This window comes from Anolis sagrei, chromosome 3, assembly GCF_037176765.1.
Source record: "Anolis sagrei isolate rAnoSag1 chromosome 3, rAnoSag1.mat, whole genome shotgun sequence".
Lineage (NCBI taxonomy): Eukaryota > Metazoa > Chordata > Lepidosauria > Squamata > Dactyloidae > Anolis > Anolis sagrei.
This window is the reverse complement of record NC_090023.1, coordinates 57507889-57529186: the sequence shown is the minus strand read 5'-3', so window position 1 is coordinate 57529186 and position 21298 is coordinate 57507889. Positions and strand designations below refer to the sequence as shown.

Below are 21298 nucleotides of genomic sequence, written 5' to 3'. Positions count from 1 at the left end.
ATGTCTTTTTATAAATCCAAACGAGATGACACGGCATGCCACCTTGTAAGAAATCTCACATGGAAGTTTTCCCCAAGAATCATGAAAAGACAGACAAACATTTCAAACATTTCTAGCAAATCTAGTTTAAGTCCTCTCAAATATAACTGCTGTACAATAGCATCAAATCTAGTTCCCTATGTGAAGAATATATACAGCACCTGTATACAATTTGTGTTCTACCAAGATGGGCAATTTTTGTTTCCAGGGAAGTCCAGCTGAATCGGAAATTAATACTGTGACAGAAATGTCTTCACAGAGAAAGAAATGTATAGGGTGTATGTAGATGGTTTCTTATGTCAATATACACCTTGCTTCTACTCACAACAATACTGAAGCAAAAATTATACCATTAAAAAAAGATACAAATGATTTTAGAAGACTTGCATAAACATTATCAGAATGGAAAATGGGACATGTGCATCTATTTGAAAGGGGGAGACTTACTGTTGCTGGCATGATAAATATGGTAGTGGGGTGGAGAGTGACTTTTTAAATGAAAAAATGTCATTTTTTATCTGTCATCTCAGCATCTGCAGGCTCTTCTCGTACCTATAAAAAGGCAAAAGTTGCCCTAGTGCAGTGGTTCTCAACCTGTGGTTGCCCAGATGTTTTGGCCCTCAACTCAGAGAAATCCTAACAGCTGGCAAACTGGCTGGGATTTCTGGGAGTTGTAGGCCAAAACACAGGGGGATCCACAGGTTGAGAATTATGTACCACCGGCCTAGTGGAAGATAGAATGATAAAACAGAACTTTTGTTCTTAATCTTTCAAGAAACAAATGTTCATGTCCAACTTGTCAAATGATAATAATAATAACATTAATTTTAATATGTCATTTCCTGGTTTAACTAACTTGTCTTCAACTAGTTAGTTGGATGCCATAATCTGGGCACACTTAAAGTAAAGTTGATCGGAGCATTTTGGTTTGGGAGCAAGAAGAAAACTAGTCCTTGTTTGTTTTATTACAAGATGTTACATAATGAAAAACATAGGTGTATTATACCGATAATCAGAACTGCTCTCTACTTATATTTACCTAGGGTACTACATGATTTGCAGCATTTAAAGTTGGATGCCTCTATCAAAAACATCAAGCTTGTCCCTTGGTTTTAAAAATGACAAGCACGTATTCAAGGAATTATAATGCTGACTATGTGGGAAATGGTACAATTCAGAAGCCAAACGATTTTTCATTGTTCCTTGTTATTATATCCGTACAGTCTTTCAAATATTTAAACGTGAACAGCACACATATATGAAACTATCACTAATCTGAGTGAACAGTTCATCTAGAAATGCCATCAGCATGCCATCAGCCAGGGGATCCAGGAGATACTTAATTATACTACAAAGAGAACTGGATAGGTGTCAAAACTGACAAGCAACAAAGCTTTCAGGGAGCTTCACAACTTGGTGCAAAAATGGTGCAAAACAACCCTGTCAAGATATTTTTGCAAACTCCCCCAGACTAGCTGGCTCTGAAAAGAGCCATTAAAACTTGTCATTAAAAAAAAAAAAAAGAAAGAAAACTTTTGAGCATCCCAAGTGACAGATGTCAAGCTTCATGAATACATTAATATTCATGAACCTACAGACACTCAGAATTATGTACCAGGATAATTTATATCCGTATTCTTATGCTATTATCAATGCATACTCCCCCCCCCACCAAACCCTCAGACCCAAAAGCAACCAACATTTTATATAGTGCAATACTTCATACTCATTTAAGATCTGACAACAAGAAGATATACATGCTTGTTGATAAATAGAGTTTACTACTGTCTAAAAAGACTATGATAGAAACAATACTTCAGAGAACAAAAAGTAAATTAATATATCATGCTTGAAATATCGGAAGTATCATGGTTTCCCAATTGGGATCATTCAATTCTCTTAAAACCTTTCAAGGAGAATCAGTTTATTAAACCAGGAGCTTGGAATTCTCAAGGAGGATATATATATATTCCTTGAGAATTCCAAGCTACTGAGGAATATTTCAGCTCTCTGAAAAAAAAGGAATGTTTTCAGCTCATAATCTACAATTTACTGAATAATCAAGCATATGCTTTTTGTCACAATTAGTGCAATATATAATGACTTATGCACTGTGCTGTACAAGAGTGCTGAACACGTTTTGTGCAGGATCCCAATTTTGCCAACTATGTGTGGTATATTCTCTTTCATGGCCACCGGCCCATACCAATTGTTTAAAAAATCCTTCCAGAATATTTCTTTCAACAATCCTATTTTCAAAATGGTTGGATATTTCCCCCTTAATTCTACTATATTAGAAGCGGTTTCATATACTTCAGAATGAACAAAAGAACAGAACATCAGGGCCAATACACTATTTGTGCTGGACCATATCCAACTTGATATATTGTGGAAGTGAATTCCAAGGTACGCTCTGTGTGAAAATAAATTACAGTGATACTGTGAGTAAGAGTTTAATTTGTTCTGTGACTCAAATTGCTCTTAACTCAAATTGCTCTTATCTCAAATAGAATTTTCGCATCAAAATGCTATTAACCCATTTTGGCCCCCCGAGGGGCCCCCCATGGTTATTGTTATGTGTTTTAATACTTCATAAATAACAAATGATGTATAAATGCACATTCACATGGAACAACAAAATAGAAAGACCAACTTTAAAATGGTAGAAGCACAAAGTTGTGACTAGGAAGCACATTTGAGGCAACAAAATGTGTGTTGGCCAGTGTAACAGGAAGGCAAAACCTGCACATTCACATGGAACAATAAAAAAGAAAGATCACCTTTAAAATGGTAGAAGCACAAAATTGTGGCAAGGAAGCAAAAAGTGAAGAGGTAGAAGCATCATTATCTTCATACAACTCATTCCAGTCTCCCTCCCTGTCTTGCTCTCTCTCTCCCCCTCTCTCTCTTCATGAAGCCAAATAAAATCCACACAAAATCAACTAATCCAAAGTTCCTCTGAGCAAACAAGAGCAAAGCAGACTGCAGTCTCGCAGGGCAGACAAGAGCACGAGGCACAGAGGTATGAGGCTGCTCTCTTGAAGCCCTAAAACTCTGTACTCTGGGGCTAGTGCCAGAGGGGGCACTAGCCCTTAATTCAAAACACTTCTTGTATGTCAAAGCAAGACCTGGGCAAAGCAATGGCTCTTAATTCAAAATGCTTATAAGTTGAGACTCTCTTAAGTTGAGGTCCCACTTAGTTCCTTTTATATATCCTGAATCTGTTAATGTGAATAGACCCAGGCTCTAGTACTATGAAGTGTGTGTGTAGAGGTGGGAGTCTATTTGCTTTATACACATAATGTTACATAAGTAACCCAATGTACAACACATTGCAGAAGTCCAACTCCGAAGTTACCAGTGCATGCACTACAATCTTTAATAAGTAATAATAACTAAGTAAAATGTATTACGATCCATGACCAGATCAAAACGGGGGGACTCAGTCCCACACATCCACAACAAACCCAAGGGGTTATACACTTCTACAATCTTTAGGTCCTTGGATTCTAGGAAGGGGTACAGCTGGCATATCAGCCGAAGCCAGTAGCAAGCACTCCTGACTGTCACATCTACCTGGTCTGACATTTGGAGAGATGGATCCAGGATAACTCTCATGCTACAAACATGGTTTTTCCGGGGGGGGGGAGGGGGACTGTCCAGAACTGGTTGACACATCTCCATCCTCAGGTTAGGATCCTTGATGTCAAGCACCCCTGTCTTGTCTGAATTCAGTTTCTGTTTGTTTTTCCACATCCAGCCCTTCATTTCTCCAGGCATTTATTAAGAGGAGACACACTATCCCTACTGAGGCTGATTTTGAAGGTATGGAGAAATATATTTGTGTATCATCAGCATGTTGATAACATCTCACCCCCCCCCCCCCCCTCGATGGACTGTCACCTTGTCATGGTGAGGGGGCTTGCATGTTCCAATGAACCTGTCGGAACACAGACACCTTAAAGGGCCAGACTCAGATTTAGTTCCAAAATAGAGTTTATTAAGCAAAGAAAAAAGGACTCAGAGACACTTAACTCAGTGTCTCTGGTCAAAACATAAAAGCAACAACCAGTTCTGGTGCAAAAAGGAAACTGAAGCAATAATCCGGATTATCTGGAGAAAAGAACCGGATTAAATCAAAACTCTTTAAAAGTCATACAAAATAGCACAGCAGGCGACCAGTTAACAAACAAAGGAGCTGCAGCGAGGAAAGCGTAGTCAAGCGAAGTCCGAGGTCAAAGCAAGCCGAGTTCCAAGATAGCAAAGTTCCGAAGTCCACGAAGGCAGCGATGTAGTCAAACCGGTCCGAAGTCAGAGAAGGGGAAATCCACACTCACGAGAATCCAAGCCAAGACGAAGGGCACACGAACAGAAGTAGTAACCTGTAGATCGAGGACCCAATGCCAACACGAGACAAGCAGTGTTGAGAACCCAATGCACGAACATAAACCAACACTTTGCCTTCTGCAAAGATTCCCCATTTCAGAGCCTACTTTTATCTTACACATCATCAGAAGATGAGCTGACCTCCACCCCATCATTATATCTTACAGCGGATCTCGATTCCACACGTGAACTCCTACTCCCATACCTCCAACTTCGCCATCTTCTGTCAAGACTTAGATCCCCCCAAGACTCAGATGTATCTCCAGGTTGCCAAACCTCGTTACCCGAAAACCCCATAAATGAGTCATAGAATCATAGAATCATAGAATCAAAGAGTTGGAAGAGACCTCATGGGCCATCCACTCCAACCCCCTGCCAAGAAGCAGGAATATTGCATTCAAATCATCCCTGACAAATGGCCATCCAGCCTCTGTTTAAAAGCTTCCAAAGAAGGAGCCTCCACCACACTCCGGGGCAGAGAGTTCCGCTGCTGAACGGCTCTCACAGTCAGGAAGTTCTTCCTAATGTTCAGATGGAATCTCTTCTCTTGTAGTTTGAAGCCATTGTTCCGCGTCCTAGTCTCCAAGGAAGCAGAAAACAAGCTTGCTCCCTCCTCCCTGTGGCTTCCTCTCACATATTTATACATGGCTATCATATCTCCTCTCAGCCTTCTCTTCTTCAGGCTAAACATGCCCAGTTCCCTAAGCCGCTCCTCATAGGGCTTGTTCTCCAGACCCTTGATCATTTTAGTCGCCCTCCTCTGGACACATTCCAGCTTGTCAATATCTCTCTTGAATTGTGGTGCCCAGAATTGGACACAATATTCCAGATGTGGTCTAACCAAAGCAGAATAGAGGGGTAGCATTACTTCCTTAGATCTAGACACTATGCTCCTATTGATGCAGGCCAAAATCCCATTGGCTTTTTTTGCCGCCACATCACATTGTTGGCTCATGTTTAACTTGTTGTCCACGAGGACTCCAAGATCTTTTTCACACGTACTGCTCTCGAGCCAGGCGTCACCCATTCTGTATCTTTGCATTTCATTTTTTCTGCCAAAGTGGAGTATCTTGCATTTGTCACTGTTGAACTTCATTTTGTTAGTTTTGGCCCATCTCTCTAATCTGTCAAGATCGTTTTGAATTCTGCTCCTGTCCTCTGGACTATTGGCTATCCCTCCCAATTTGGTGTCGTCTGCAAACTTGATGATCATGCCTTCTAGCCCTTCATCTAAGTCATTAATAAAGATGTTGAACAGGACCGGGCCCAGGACGGAACCCTGCGGCACTCCACTTGTCACTTCTTTCCAAGATGAAGAGGAAGCATTAGTGAGCACTCTCTGTGTTCGTCCACTTAACCAATTACAGATCCACCTCACCGTAGTTTTGCCTAGCCCACATTGGACTAGTTTCCTTGCCAGAAGGTCATGGGGGACCTTGTCGAAGGCCTTACTGAAATCCAGGTACGCTACATCCACGGCATTCCCCGCATCTACCCAGCTTGTAGCTCTATCGAAGAAAGAGATCAGATTAGTCTGGCATGACTTGTTTTTGATAAATCCATGTTGACTATTAGCGATGACTGCATTTGTTTCTAAGTGTTTGCAGACCGCTTCCTTAACAATCTTTTCCAGAATCTTGCCCAGTATCGACGTGAGGCTGACCGGACGGTAGTTGTTTGGGTCATCCTTTTTTCCCTTCTTGAAGATTGGGACCACATTGGCCCTCCTCCAATCTGCTGGAACTTCTCCCGTTCTCCAAGAACTCTCAAAGATGGTTGCCAATGGTTCCGAAATGACTTCCGCTAGTTCCTTCAATACTCTGGGGTGTAGTTGATCTGGCCCTGGGGACTTGAACTCATTAAGAGCGGCCAGGTATTCCTGGATGACTTCTTTCCCAATTTGGGGTTGGATGTCCTCCAATCCCTCATCCACTCCATCTTGCTGAGGTTGAAGACTCTCTTTTTGTGAGAAGACCGAGGCAAAGAAGGCATTAAGTAGTTCTGCCTTTTCCCTATCCCCTGTCAGCATTGCCCCATCTTCTCCTTGAAGAGGTCCTATCGCCTCCTTGTTTTTCCTTTTTCTACTGACATAAGAATAGAAGCCCTTTTTATTGTTTTTAATGTCCCTGGCAAGTCTGAGCTCGTTTTTTGCTTTAGCCTTGCGGACCTTTTCCCTACAGGTGTTGGCCATTTGTTTGAATTCTTCTTTGGTGATTTCTCCCTTTTTCCACTTCTTGTGCATGTCTCTTTTGTGTTTTAGCACAGTTAGAAGTTCTTTGGACATCCATTCTGGCTTCTTTGCACTTGTCCTATTTTTTCTCTTTGTTGGCACGGTTTGCAATTGCGCCTTGAGTATTTCACTCTTGAGAAATTCCCATCCATCCGTAACTAGACACTAGACATTGGCTCTGCACATACATCTTGTACCTTTTTTACCTTAGTCCAGTCCAATATTTCATCCCCATCCTCATCACTCCCAGACCCATCACTCCCAGAGAAACCCACAAATGATTCTTCATCTGTGGGAGCAGTAAGTATATCCTGGATCATCTTTTTCTCTCGCTCCTCATCCAATTCTTGCTCCCGAGTAACCCTCTTTGTTCCCACGAGTACCCCTTTTCCCTGGGACATCCGTAGGGATACCAAGGTGCTTGTTTATAAAGCTATTGTCCTCCCAACCCTGCTATATGCCTGCGAAACGTGGACTGTATACAGATGTGACATGCAACTCCTGGAACGATTCCATCAGCGCTGCCTCCGGAAAATCCTGCAAATCTCTTGGAAAGACAAGTGGACAAACGTCAACGTGCTGGAAGAAGCAAAGACTACCAGCATTGAAGTGATGGTCATCCGCCATCAACTCCACTGGACCGGCCATGTTATCCGGATGCCCAACCACCGTCTCGCAAAGCAGTTGCTCTACTTCGAACTCAAAAATGGAAAACTGAATATTGGTGGATAGGAAAAGAGATTTAAAGATGGGCTCAAAGCCAACCTTAAAAACTCTGGCATAGACACTGAGAACTGGGAAGCCCTGGCCCTTGAGCGCTCCAGCTGGAGGTCAGCTGTAACCAGCGGTGCTGCAGAATTTGAAGAGGCACGAATGGAGGGTGAAAAATAGAAACATGCCAAGAGGAAGGCATGTCAAGCCAACCCTGACCGAGACTGCCTTCCATCTGGAAACAATGCCCTCACTGTAGGAGAAGATGCAGGTAAAGAATAGGGCTCCATAGTCACCTACAGATCCACAAGAATACTGATCATGGAAGACTATCCTACTCGTCCAACGAAGGATCGCCTAAGTAAGTAAGTAAGTAAGTAAGTAACATCCCACCTTGTGTCTCTGGATCATCTCTGTCAATAGTTTAATATGCGTGTTAAAAAGCACTGGGGACAGAATGATGCATTATGTGATGTCATATAGCAACTCCCTTTTTTAGGAGTAGATATTCCCATGCACCACAATCTAGAATCTGCTTGAGATGTAAAACTGGAACCACTGCAACATAGTGCCTCTGATTCGCTGCACCTCCAGGCTTTCCAGAAGGATACCATGGTTGATGGCTGCTAAGAGGTCTAGAAGTACCAGTAGGCACACTGTCAGGGAGGAGACAGAAATTATCCATTAAGGTGACCATAGCAGTTTCAACTTCATATCCTGCTCTGAAGCCAGTTTGAAATGGGTCAAGGAAGTGTGTGTTATCCAATACCACCCAAAGTTGGAGAGAACTGCCTTCTCAGTCACCTTGCCCAAAAAGGGAAGGTTAGAGAGTGGTCTGTCATTAACTAAGGTTCAGGGGAACAATGGTTTTTATCCCTCAGCAGTGGTCTAACTACTGCTTCTTTCAAACAGGATAGAAAATTCTCTTCTTGGGGAGATGCATTGACCATAATTTGCTGTATTTGAAATCAAACTGGATGTCTTTCCTGGACGACCAGCCTAGAAGGTCAGTTAAAATAAGGATCTGGATCTGGGGTCCTTTCACACCAGATAAATATAGAACTTTAATTTCACTTTTACATAGTCTGATCATATGGAATACTGATTTGTAGTTTGGAGTAGCACTACAGCTCTTTGACAGATAATTCTAAATACCACTCCATAAATTGTAAACCCCCAAATACAATAGGATGTTAAAGTAGAATTGAAATGTTATTATCTGGTAGGAAAGGTCCGCTGGTGGGTAAACACGCGCACACACAAACACACAGAGGGATGCATCAAGGGGCTTGTCTAGATTTTAACTGAATTCTCTTAATTTGGAGAATAAACCTGAAACACAGTTATGAAATATAAAATCTCTGTTAATTATGACTGTTAATATTTTTGGTATGGTTAACACACCTCATTCTGGTTTTAGAATTCAAAACATGAAAGCCCACTGGACAATCTGTGACTGTACTACCCATCCAAATATATTTTCATTATCTTTTTCAAGAAAAAAAACCTACAACCCAAACAAATCTATACTGCCCTGCTCTATGAACATCTTGTAAGTAAAGAATATGGCATAATGACTGTTTCATCTAGCCCACTATTGTCTACTCTGACAGGCAATAATTGTGGAGAATCTCAAAGACAGCCTGTTCACATCACCTGCACATTTATTCTTTTAGCCAGAGATACCAGGGATTGAATCTGGGACACTCTACATAGGAAGAATATACATAACACTGAGTAATGATACTTTCCTGAGGAAGTGGGTTTGGATGAATTTGCAAATTATTCCTGGGAAAGAGAGGCACATGTAGCTGGGCTTCCTTCTTATAAATCAACAGTGAAAAATCACTTACTAAGGAACTTCAGGTACAAATTACAACACACAGCAGGCTCTGAACTGGATGCTATGCCTTTTTAGGACTGAAAGGGAGGAAATTCATTTTCTATTTCAGTTACAAAATTCTTTAAGGGAATTCATTTGAAGAGCACATTTATCTTACTGAGCAAATGAAAATTGCCCAAATGTAGCTCCCCTACCTTTCAGCAGGAAATACATTCCTTTTCCCCCTCTCCTGAGAACTACATCAATTTCAGCCCTTAGCAAAAAGGCATTTAATTTTTTATTGTATCCGTACCTCACAGCAAAAGAGTGTACAAGTCAGGCACTAAATAATTATTCATGGATATTCAAAGTTAGATGACATATTTGTATAGTGTGCAGTTGTACAGATAAAAATAAATGCTTACCACTGACACTGAAGAAATATGTTTGGTCAGACCGTCCCTGTTGCTTTAGGACAAATCTTGCAGTATGGATGGGCTATTAACCATCTGTAAAATGAGACTGCGGGAAATATACAAAGAACTAAATCCATACTTTGAGTGCATCTTAATTTTATCAAATACAAGGTTCAAAACTACTGTGGAGACAGGAAACTATCTATATGCAATTATACTCCACAGGTATTACACCATCTAGAAAGACAATAAAAGGAGTCTGTAATGAGATTTCTAAATATAAATTCAACAAAACAACACACATAACCAAAACAAATGACCCATGCTGTTGGGAGATCAGATGAAGCTGGACATCCTATTCCGTTACTTTCAATGTGTCATCTTGTCAGAATTTATTTCAGGCAGGAAGACTCAAAACATGCTGTGAAAATGTGCAATACAATCCATTTACAGGAATTTAAAAGGCTCAGCAATATATACACACTACAGGAGAAGTAGCAGTGTATTTTCTTCATTTTCTTCTGTTTTGTAACCTTTAGGCAAAGCTGTTGTAAAAATGTCTGCTATTAACAGCACCAAGCTAGAGCTAACAACTTAAGGTTGTTTGTTGTTTTCTTTGGAGGGGGCAACAATTGAAGGTAGTAGAAAAAACCCATGTTTTAAAGAGTTCTCTTACTGAGTTTCATTCAAGAGCTGTTCATAAAGTTTAGAAAAGTTGAGGGCACCTGTATATGGCCCTTCAACATTGTTTTAACAGGCACCAGATTAACGAACAGTATAAAAAGGGACCTATCATAAAGCATCTTGAGCTCTGAGGATTACCTGGGAAGGAATCCAACTGAAGCACTGCAGCACATCAAAACACCTGAAAATTACTCTGAACCATGCTCTGACTTACAAAAAGCACCGCTTGAAGATTAAGCAAAAATTGGGTGATAGAAATAACATCATATGAAAGCTGACTGGAACAACCTGGGAATCATAACCAGACACAGTGAAGACATCAGCCCTTTCACTTTGCTACTCTGCTGCTGAGTATGCATGCCCATTGTGAAATACATCACATCATGTTAAAACAGTGGATGTGGCTCTTGATAAGACATACCTCATTATCAAAGGATGTCTACGTTCTACCCTATCGGAGAAATTATACAGTTTAGCGGGTATTGCACTACCTATCATCTGCCGGGAAGTAGCAGCCAGTAATGAAAGGACCAAGGCATTGACATCTTCGGCCCATCCTCGGTTTGGATATCAGACAGCAAGGCAATGCCTTACATCAAGAAATAGCTTTGTAATATCTGCAGAGATACTCACAGAAACACCTCAGCAAGCGAGAGTCCAAAATGGGCAGGCTAAAACCTGAAAACTCAGTCAGTGGATGAGGCCAGATGAGAAACTCCCCATGGGTACAATAAAGACTAGGTAACTTGGAAGGCTCTGAACAGACTGTGCACTGGCACCACAAGATGCAGAGCTAAACTTAAGAAATGGGGCTACAAAGTGGAGTCCATGACATGCGAGTGTGGAGAAGAGCAAACCACAGACCACCTACAACAATGCAGTCTGAGCCCCACCACGTACACAATGGAGGACCTTCTTACAGGGACATCAGAGGGACCCCAAGTGATCAGATTCTGGTCAAAGAAAATTTAGTATAATGCTACGTTTGTAACTGTGTTTGTAGTTTTTCTTTACAATATAACTGTATTCTCAGTTCACTTCTGACATGATAAATAAATCATAAAGCTTAAAAATTTCATAATAAGAAATTGGCATTGACACTGACGTCATAACTGAATAAGAAAAAAGTGATAGTTTATGTTGTATAATGCAACCATCCAGAAATTTATTAAGCAGTTTGACAAGATTCCCAACGATTGTTAAGTAAGGTGGCTGAGCATCAGCACTTTTCCATTTCTTTATTCACATCCTCATTGATTTTATTTTAAAAATAATTTAGAATGTCAACTTGTCACCTAAAGACATTGCTTACAATGTTTGCCTGTGTCTGTGTGTATATTGTAATTTGCTTTGAGTCCCCTGGGGGAGAAGGGCGGAGTATAAATACAGTGTTGTTTGTTGTTAAAAATGTCCCTCCTTTCCCTACTGTACAAGCAAGGGCCCCATTGTTCACCGAGCAGTATTTTTTATAATATACTTGTTTAAACCTCAATTGCTATGAAATTCTAGGAGAAAATACAGGGAATCCATCAAATTATGACAAAACATTATCATTTAGGAACAGTGCAACAACCAGTGCCAATGTGGGGAGTCCAATGAGACAATGAAGAAAATATCAGCTTTTTCTAATGAGAAAAAAGGAAAAATTTCTCCAAGCATATATATGTTTCTTGAAATACTTCAAGTAACTCTTGTAACCCAGCCTATAAACACTTCCCAAAAAATGTGGCAACCCAGTTTTTAATAATACTAGTAAAAAAAAATAACCCTACACATACATGACTTGACCATCTTTTTTTTGTGTGCGGGGCAAAAATAATCTATGAAGCACATTCTTTTAAGTAGCAAAACCAAAACAAAATCATATATCTAGCTGTCTCTGATAATGCATGCTTACTTACAAGACTGCTGAGAGAGAATACAAAACCAAAAAGCTTGTTTGAAGTGGGAATATAAGGAGGGTAAAGGAGGGGGGGAGATGTGTCAAAAAAGAGGTGAATTGGAAGGTAAATTCAAACACTGACAGCCAAGGATATTGAGATACTGTATCAACTATTTTTACATAAGCACTAATAGAACGTTATCGCAGTCAAACTGAAGGTAATTCTGGTATAGCGTAGGATTTCCTCCCCCACTGTATTATGCAGACTCTTTTATCTTCTTTCTTCTATCTTTTTTACAAGGGAATACTTTGAAGAAGTAGGATTGAAGTGTTTTGAGGAGTCACAAGATGCAGTACTGTTAAGTGACATTCGTCCATTTTCCACTTTTCATGTAATCAGATTCAGTTCAGCAAAACTAAAGATGGATTGAGGCCATTTGTCTTCCAAACACAATTGTTTGATGAAGGCCATGAGATGCTAATTCCAGGGTCACTAAACACAGCTTGGGCTATCTTTATATTCTAGGCACAATTTCTGGAACATGGTTTTGCTCCTGCTATGCGATAGCTATGTTTTCTGCAAAAACAATGCAGAAAAGTTGTTTTTTTTAAAGTTACAACTGATAAAATGCCCCAGTCAACATGGAAACAGAAGTTTTATGCTGACACACTAGAGTGATAAGAATGTCAAGAGTGCATCCACACTACAGAATTAATGCAGTTTGATACATCTTTAAGTGCCATAGCTCAATGTTATGGAATCACAGGAGCTGTAGTTTTACAAGCTCTTTAGCCTTCTCTACCAAAGGTGCTGGCGTATAAACCAAAGTACAAATCCTGTAATTACATAGCATTGAGCCATGTCAGTAAAAGTGGCATCAAACTGCATTAATTCTATATGTAGATGCACCCTCTGATTAAAACTGGGAAGACACAGGTCCTAACTGCCACTCAACCATTAATGTTACTCAGTTACCTGTGTGGGTCATTAGACTTTATTACGAGGAGGCAAGCCAGCAGATGGATCTTCATCTTTGGTGATGGTTATCACATAATGCCACGTATATCCTGCTGCTGGTCTGCCTTTCCCCCTTAATTCTTCCACCCATAGCTATTAATGGGTAAAACCCATGAATTGTTTCCAATCCTGCAATGTTCCCAACTCTTACCTTGGTACGATTTGGTCCGTGGCAGCAAAATGATGTCAGGAGGAAGGATTCTCCTCCTCTCCCCCCTCGCTAAGCTCAAGTTAGCTGTTGTACTTTTATTTTATATTTTATAACTACATATACCTTTGTGTTCTTAAATGCTGAGATTATGCAACTGCATTAAAACTTATGAGAGCATACAGTAATACAATTCAAGACCACAAATTGGTGAATTGCTCCAGTGATTCTGGCCATGAAAGCCTTTGGCGATAACTACAAGTTTTATTATGACTATTATGATTAAGAAAATCTGTTTCAATAAAACTATATTGATTTTAGAAACAGAATATGTCCTCTTCATATTTTAGCTTGATCAGATGTAGGGGCATCATGTGGGAGTAAGCACTCTTGAGGCCATCATGCATGCCCATCATAATGTGCCAGCCTAACACAATAATACATCAAATAATCTACAAATGAGCTCTCACAAACATGTAAAGTGTTAGGATGAGGAAATATGCTCCTGGTTTTGTATTAATGCTAGACTCCTCCTTATTTTCAATATATTGAGACAAAGAATAAAAATAATAATTAAAAAACCCCAGCATATTGCTCTGAAAATATAGGGGAAATGGGTGGGTGGGAAATTACAGAAATTATAAAAATTATAACTACAACCATTTGGTTTGTTTCTGATTAGAATTCTCTACTGGGGATAAAATGTTCCCTTTTTGTAAGTTCAAATGATAATATTTTCACTTGAATTGCAGGGAAAAATTGCCATGTGAACTTCTATTCATGGAGGGAAACTGCTATAAAATTTGTAGCAATAAACTTGGCAAGAAGTCCAACAGTTTTGCAAATGCAGATGGCTTACAGTATAAAGGAAGTTTATTTATATTAGATAGACATTCCATAAAACATTTTTTTCACAATCAAAAATCTTAACAAATATTGCAATAATTACATTCTAAAATTTGAACTGTTTATGCATAAGTCTGCCATTTGAACAACGATTTTACTCCCTTTAAATATACAGGAAAAGTAGCCAACACCGAGTAATCAAATTACTGTGAAATCTGGCCTTCTCTAAAAAGGTATGCTCAGCTGGCGAGAAGCAATTCCTAAATGTCAAGTAAAATGCAGTTTTGAGGAAGAAGACTGCCCAAGTACAAAATTGCTGACTCCTGCTTAGGCTGCTATAGCAATGAAGCCAAACTTGATGCAACTGGACAATAGCACAAAACCCATTTTCCATTTCCACTTCAGATACACTAAATTAGTTTTTTTTTCACCGACTTTAAAACTCTGAACATTTCTGTTCTCTAAGCATCTGTTCCATTTTTCAAGTCTGTGCAGCTCTTTGTTCTGCTGGGTTGTCAGGAAGGGAAAACTCAAGGCTCTACCCTGGATTTCATTCTGCAGTAGAACATTTGTTTTATTTATCATTATTATGGAAGCTATTCTATAAAGAAGAAAGGCATTTTACCAGAAGGGTAAAAGACAGAGAAGTGCAGAAAGAGCATGTTTTATGAGAATCATAATACTATTAAGAATTTCAGGTCGTTAAGAAGAATATCTTAATTTCTCCCAGCATATGAATTTGGGTGGTAAATTTTAGGAGCAATTAGTTAAAAGGACATGTTTTATGATATCACTGTGGAATGTCTTTGATTGGATAAGTATTTTATAAACATGGCAAACAATGCTTCAAGCATCTGACACCATAAAGATTTCAGTCAGGGATTTATGGGTCTCTTTAAAAATAACGGGCATGGGAGGCATGGATTATAGCATCCTGTTTAAATGCATATGCTAGTCAGCAAATATTGGCAAGAAAAATCAATTTACTGCTATGACTTCTCAGGAAGAAGTAGAATTGGGGGGAAAAAGAATGAAAAGACTCTCATATTGATTAGAAATCTTTGGGCTGCAGACCTAAATATACTTGCCAGGCACCAAATCCCATGGAATTCAGTGGCACTAACCTCTGAGTTAACATGGTATGGTGTACAAAATAAATCTCATAATCTTTTTAGAACATCATTATTTCCTAAACATAGATGTATTTTGACATGAAGCAAGGAATGGAAGAGATGCACAGGCACTGGATAAAATATTCTGTGTTCATTTGCTACTTCTTCCAAAAATTTCCTTTATGATTCTGACTGAGAGGAGAACTGTCTTTGCTTGATTTGGACTGATCTACAAGATCTCCTGTCCTGGAAGCTCCAGAGATTAATAAGAGCACTCACAATAGAAATGAAAGTTAGGCAGCTGGAAAATACCACTTCTGAACAACAACAACAACAACAAAATGTGATGGGATCAAATTTAGGCTGGAAGCCTTGGAAAGTGCTTTGTGCTTGAAATACAGGAAATAAATTGCTTTCCCCCCTTCAGCGTCCATTATGAGCAAAGTCAGTAATGCATACAAAACCATTTTATAAACTTGTTATAAAGACTCACTTCAGAGCCTGAAAAGGAAAATGCTTATACATAATAAAATGTGTTTCACTGCAATCTGCTTCTTTCCCCTTATGAGATGCTTTAGAATAGCTGATTTATAAAACATAGCTTTTAAAGTATGCCATAATTACATAAACTGATAATATTTTGAATAAATTTATAGCAATCAAGTTAACTACAGTAAGAGTGTTTTATTATATATTCAAGATTGTTACATATTTAATGGCTCATTGAACAAAGAAACAATCATTGTTTCTTTTTTTATTTTCTTAATACAAACAGTAACGTCAAGCAATAAAAAGAGGGAGAAGTGCTGAAATGATGAACTATCATCTCTGGAGTATTAAGTAACAGACAAAAGCACCCCTTTAAAATCTAGATGACTCTTAAAATTGTCCAAAGGCTGAAAATGATATTTCTTGTTAAAGAGAGGAGGAGAGGATAAAAATGTGAATAACAAGCTTCAGAAGAAGAAGACTGGTATTCTTAGCAAGCAAAAAGGGAAGGGAGACCCTGCTTTAATTCACTACCAGTGAAGCTCAGAAATTTTCACTGTTCAGAACTGAACTGTGTCTAGAAAGATAGGCAATTTTTGATGGAAAGATTTAGGCAACACAGCTGCCTTGGTTTTTCGACTCCCATCACTTTTTATTATGACTGGTGCAGATCTTGTATATGAAATACTAAAATATTGAATTCATAATGGGTTATCATTTTGGTTCCACAGTTGAAACTCTGACTTGGTACCATGAATACCGATAGCTGAGGTGATGCATCTGCAAAGTTTTCATTATATAGGTGTGTGGATTTCAGTCAGAGATAAAAGTGGGATACTACTACTACTACTACTACTGTAATTTCTTTTTGAGAGAAAAAAAATCTGCCCCTATGCAGTTTTACAGGCTGAAAGATCTTATGGAAAATCCAGGGCTACATGTTAAAAGTATGATCACACCGCATCTAGCAATGGTCATTTTAGTCCCAAAATATATTTTGCTGCAACGTGTGCAGGAAAGCAAAATTCAAACTGTGACAACATTCTTCTTGTGGAAAAAAAGCCCTAAACAGTTCCGGCCCAGCTTACCTATCTGAATTAATCTCCACTTATGAACCATCTAGGACTTTAAGATCATCTGGGGAGGCCCTGCTCTCGGTCCCACCTTTGTCTCAGATGCGTTTGGCAGGAACGGGAGACAGGGCCTTCTCAGTGGTGGCCCCTCGGCTGTGGTACACCCTTCCTGGGGGTATTAGATCGGCCCCCTCCCTCTTAATATTTCATAAAAAGGTTAAAACCTCGGTTTTTGAGCAGGCATATCCAAATGTAATGTAACAGGCAATGATAAACCACGGAACGACTGACGATGCGACTGAATAGTGATTTCAGTAAGGAGATAATGATGATTTATGTTTTTATTGACTTTTTATGAACCTATATTTTATATGCTAATGTTTTCAATTGTATTTTATATGTTGGGGAGCATTGAATTGTGCCGAATGTAAACCGCCTTGAGTCACCTTCAGGCTGAGAAAGGCAGTATATAAATACAGTAAATAAATAAATATTTAAAAATGAGCACCAACTTCTAAAGCATTTGAGTTTGTAGATTGTACCTAGTGTTTTTTTAACATCCCACACTATTTCATTTCAGTCCTCATTGCATCCTTCTTGCCCAGCATATATAAAAACAGCAAGAGCTATCTATGCTGGGGCCCTTTCACACTATAGACAGTCCCCAAGTTATGAACAAAATAGGTTCTATAAGTTTGTTTTTAAGTTGAATTTGTATGTCAGTCGGAAAGGTACTTTGTAAAGGGTAACTCCAGCCATAAGTTTTGGCTAGCACGGGGAAAGGTTAATACCCTTGGGTGTTTGTTTTGTTGTCTGTGCCCCTGTTCAGAAGATTTCACCGCATTTTCTGTTCTTCTGATAATAGGATTTTGAAAAAATTGGCTTGTTGTGGAAACAAGGATAGGTGAGATAGCTTTTCCCATGATAACTCTTCCAGGAGTGAATTTCTCTTCTGAGAAGTAGATCTCTCTCACTTCCTGCAGTCTCTTCCCTGTTCTTAACGAGTCATATGTAAGTTGGATGCTTCTAACTCGGGGATTGCCTGTTGAACTGCCATGGCAGCTTCTTATGGAATCCTGGGCTTTTATTGAGACACTAGAGGTCTCTGGCCAAAAATTCTAAATTAGCATTTGTCTATGTAAGATAAATACATCAGGGACAAACAATGATATACAAATCATGCAACTGCTAATGGATAGATGACACTAAAACTTTTGTAAATAAGTCCAGTTTTATGCAGTCTTCACCACTACATAGGTGTTTTTAAAATCTGGGATTTATTTTATTTTTTTAGCTATAGTAGTTTTTGTACTACAAAAAAATATGCAGCATCAGTGTGAAAAGTTTGTCAAGGTTATTTATTTATTTTACAATACTTAGCATTTTTAATATGGTGCCGCAAATAGATATGAATCTGGGTTAGGATTTTATAGTTTGAAAATAATGTTTCATTTAGTCCAAGAAACAGAGTTTGAAGAATTGTAGAAATATGTTCATTTTATGGGCCTCTAATTTTCATATTCTTTTATTTCAGTGATTCTCAAATAGCTGAGACTTCTATTATCACAATCATAGTAATACAAAAAAGATCCCAAATTATAACACATGTCACTTAAACAAATGAATTAGTGGGCAGGAAGGTGATGGAATATTAACAATGTAATGATTTAATAGGTAACGTTATCATTTTTTTCCCACTCCCCTTTCAAAACCAATCCAATTACAGGGTGAGGCAGCATAACTTCCTTTTTTAAAATGCACACCATTCAGTCGGTTGAAGATGTAGCGGAGCGGAGTGCTCGTGGTCTCGTTTGAGAGGCGGGAGTATAAGGTTTTGTCCTGACACAGTTCAGTCGCCATCATGCGTTGCAACAGTGAGGAGCGTGCTTTTGCCGTTGAGGCCTACTTTTCAAGCGGATTTGGAGTGGCCGGCCCGCTCTCCAGATTTGGCCCCTTGTGATTTTTATGGGGTTTTTTGAAATCCCGTGTCCAAGGACCCTACAAGATTTGAAGACCAACATCCAGGAAGAAATTGCCAACATAACAGCTGCTATGCTGGCACGAGTCATGACAAATGCCAGGAATTGGTTTACTCAGTGTATGGAGAATGGAGAATTGGGAACATCATGTACCGAATTTGATCTTCAAAACTACATAAAACAAAACTTTAGGTATGTGCCTACATTGTAAAAAAAAAAATTCTGATTCATACAATGGGTTTTATTAAGTTTTGAAAAAAGGAAGTTATCCTGCCTCACTCTGTAATTTCAGAATTCACTAAAATGACATTAAATTAATAGGAGAAAAAAAAAACAAGCGTACACATTTAGTTAGCAACTATGGCAGTTTCTCTGAGTTCTCTTCTACAAATAACTCTGCTACTTGGCAACTCTGCTACAGTGTTCCATGTGTAACTTAATCTGAACAATGTAACTACTGAATGTACATATGGCAAAAATTCATACAATCTGGACGATTTGTACCAGAATGAGTTCTACACTGAAGAAAAAAAGTAGACTATAGAGTTGTCCAAGAACCCGTACTGAAACTGGTCCTATTTCTCCTTTATTTATTTGTTCATAGCATGCTGAAGGAGTAAAAGTGATCCTAATATTTAGGACTTCTGATGGTAATTGAAAACCTGCATGGCCAGAGGTTAATGCATACAAAACAAACTCACATCTATGCAAGCAGAATGCTAGCAAGACATGAAGAAAAGTTGAAGGCTAGCTTCCTCTTGCACATGGCAATGATTAGACATGTGTGCAAAATTCATTTCTCACATTTAATACGTTCTTTCATTCCTTTCGTTTCGTACTGGAGCACAACATGGGAACACCCACTCCCAACAAAAATTAGCTCAAAACAAAATAAAATGGGAGCAAGTACTGTTTCCTTGCCTGCTTTTTGTGAGCACAGTTCAATCTTTTTTATTAATCCCACAGCAAACAAAAAGTAAACCCTCATTTACTCTCCTCTTCCAGGAGGTCATCACTCTTCCTCATCTGCAAGTAGGAAGCCTCCTTAAAATGCCTTGGAGAGTACGTGCGTGGCTCCTCCTCCCTCCTCCCTGGCTCTTGGAGCTACCGCCTTGGGTTGCTACTTCCCCCTTTGCGTCTCTTACTCCCCCTCCTCATTCTCCTTTGTTTCATCAGCATCAGCTCCAAGAGCTGAGGAGGGGAGCTGGAGGAGGCACCTTCCTTGCATGAGGGACAGATGAAAAGGAGGAAGAATGTGCCGAGCACAGCAGCAACAGCAACAGCACCAAACAAGTACCCAAGGCAACAGCTCCAAGACAAACCAAACCATGCCATTGCCAAAAATGATGGGAAGGGGAGGGGAATTCCTACCCCCCCCCCATTGCCACCAATTAAAGAAGTGAAATAGTGGGGCTGGGCACTGGGTTGTGTGTGTGTGGTGTGTGGAGCATCATCTGCCTCTCTCCTGCCGCTGCTGCTGCTCCTTAGAGGGCAGGACCAGCAAAGGGGGGGGGGGAGGGAGAGGGAATGTTTTGAAGATTTTATTTATAGAAAGAAAAAAAACCCCTAAAAATCTGGAGGTGATCCAAATGTTATAAAGCTGAGTGGGCTAAGAGAGATAGATGTCCCCTCCATGTGTGGCCATTTTCACCCCTCTAGCCCTAAGACTGAGGGGAAGGGGAGCCTGGGGATACCTGCCCATAGTGGCCAATGGGTCAATTTTTTTTTTATTTTTGGATGCGCAACATCCATTCAGAAAGGTGCCCCTTTTCAGAAGGCACTTGAAAATGAAAATGGGGCCCTACAAATGAAACAAACAGAAATTGATAGTGATTCTATAGAAATGCGCAAGCTTAGTAATTATCTATATTTAATCTTTTTTCTCCATCTGCTTGTTCCTGAAGTAGTGCATGCAAGTCTTAGTTTTCTAGTTCAGAAATGTGCACAGTAGGTGTCAACTGCAAAGCCGAAGAATTCACAATGCTTTTTAGGATTCAAAATCTTGGTGGTTCAAGAAAAATAAATTTATATGTCATTCTCTACGTGGGGTTGCCTTTGAAGATGGCCTGGAAGCTTCAAATGGTCCAGCGTGCAGCAGGCAGGTTGCTAACAGGAGCGACGCTCAGGGAGCACACAACTCCTCTGTTGCGCCAGCTCCACTGGCTGCCAGTTTGCTACCGGGCCCAATTCAAAGTGCTGGCTTTAGCCTATAAAGCCCTAAACGGTTCTGGCCCAGCCTACCTATCCGAATGCATCTCTTCCTACGAACCCTCCAGGAAGTTAAGATCATCTGACCCTGCTCTCGATCCCGTCTGCTTCGTAAGCACGCTTGGCAGGGACGAGAGACAGGGCCTTCTCTGTGGTGGCCCCTCGGCTGTGGAACTCCCTGCCTAGGGATATTAAATCAGCCCCCTCCCTCCTGACCTTTCGTAAGAGAGTGAAAACCTGGCTCTTCGAGCAGAC

General features: G+C 39.8%; 1 protein-coding gene across 5 annotated transcripts in view; it reads right to left on the bottom strand.

Annotated features, from left to right (window-relative positions):
• The window catches only part of GBE1 (1,4-alpha-glucan branching enzyme 1), a 292266-nt gene that overhangs the window by 112341 nt on the left and 158627 nt on the right, over nucleotides 1-21298 (bottom strand). The window lies entirely within an intron of this gene.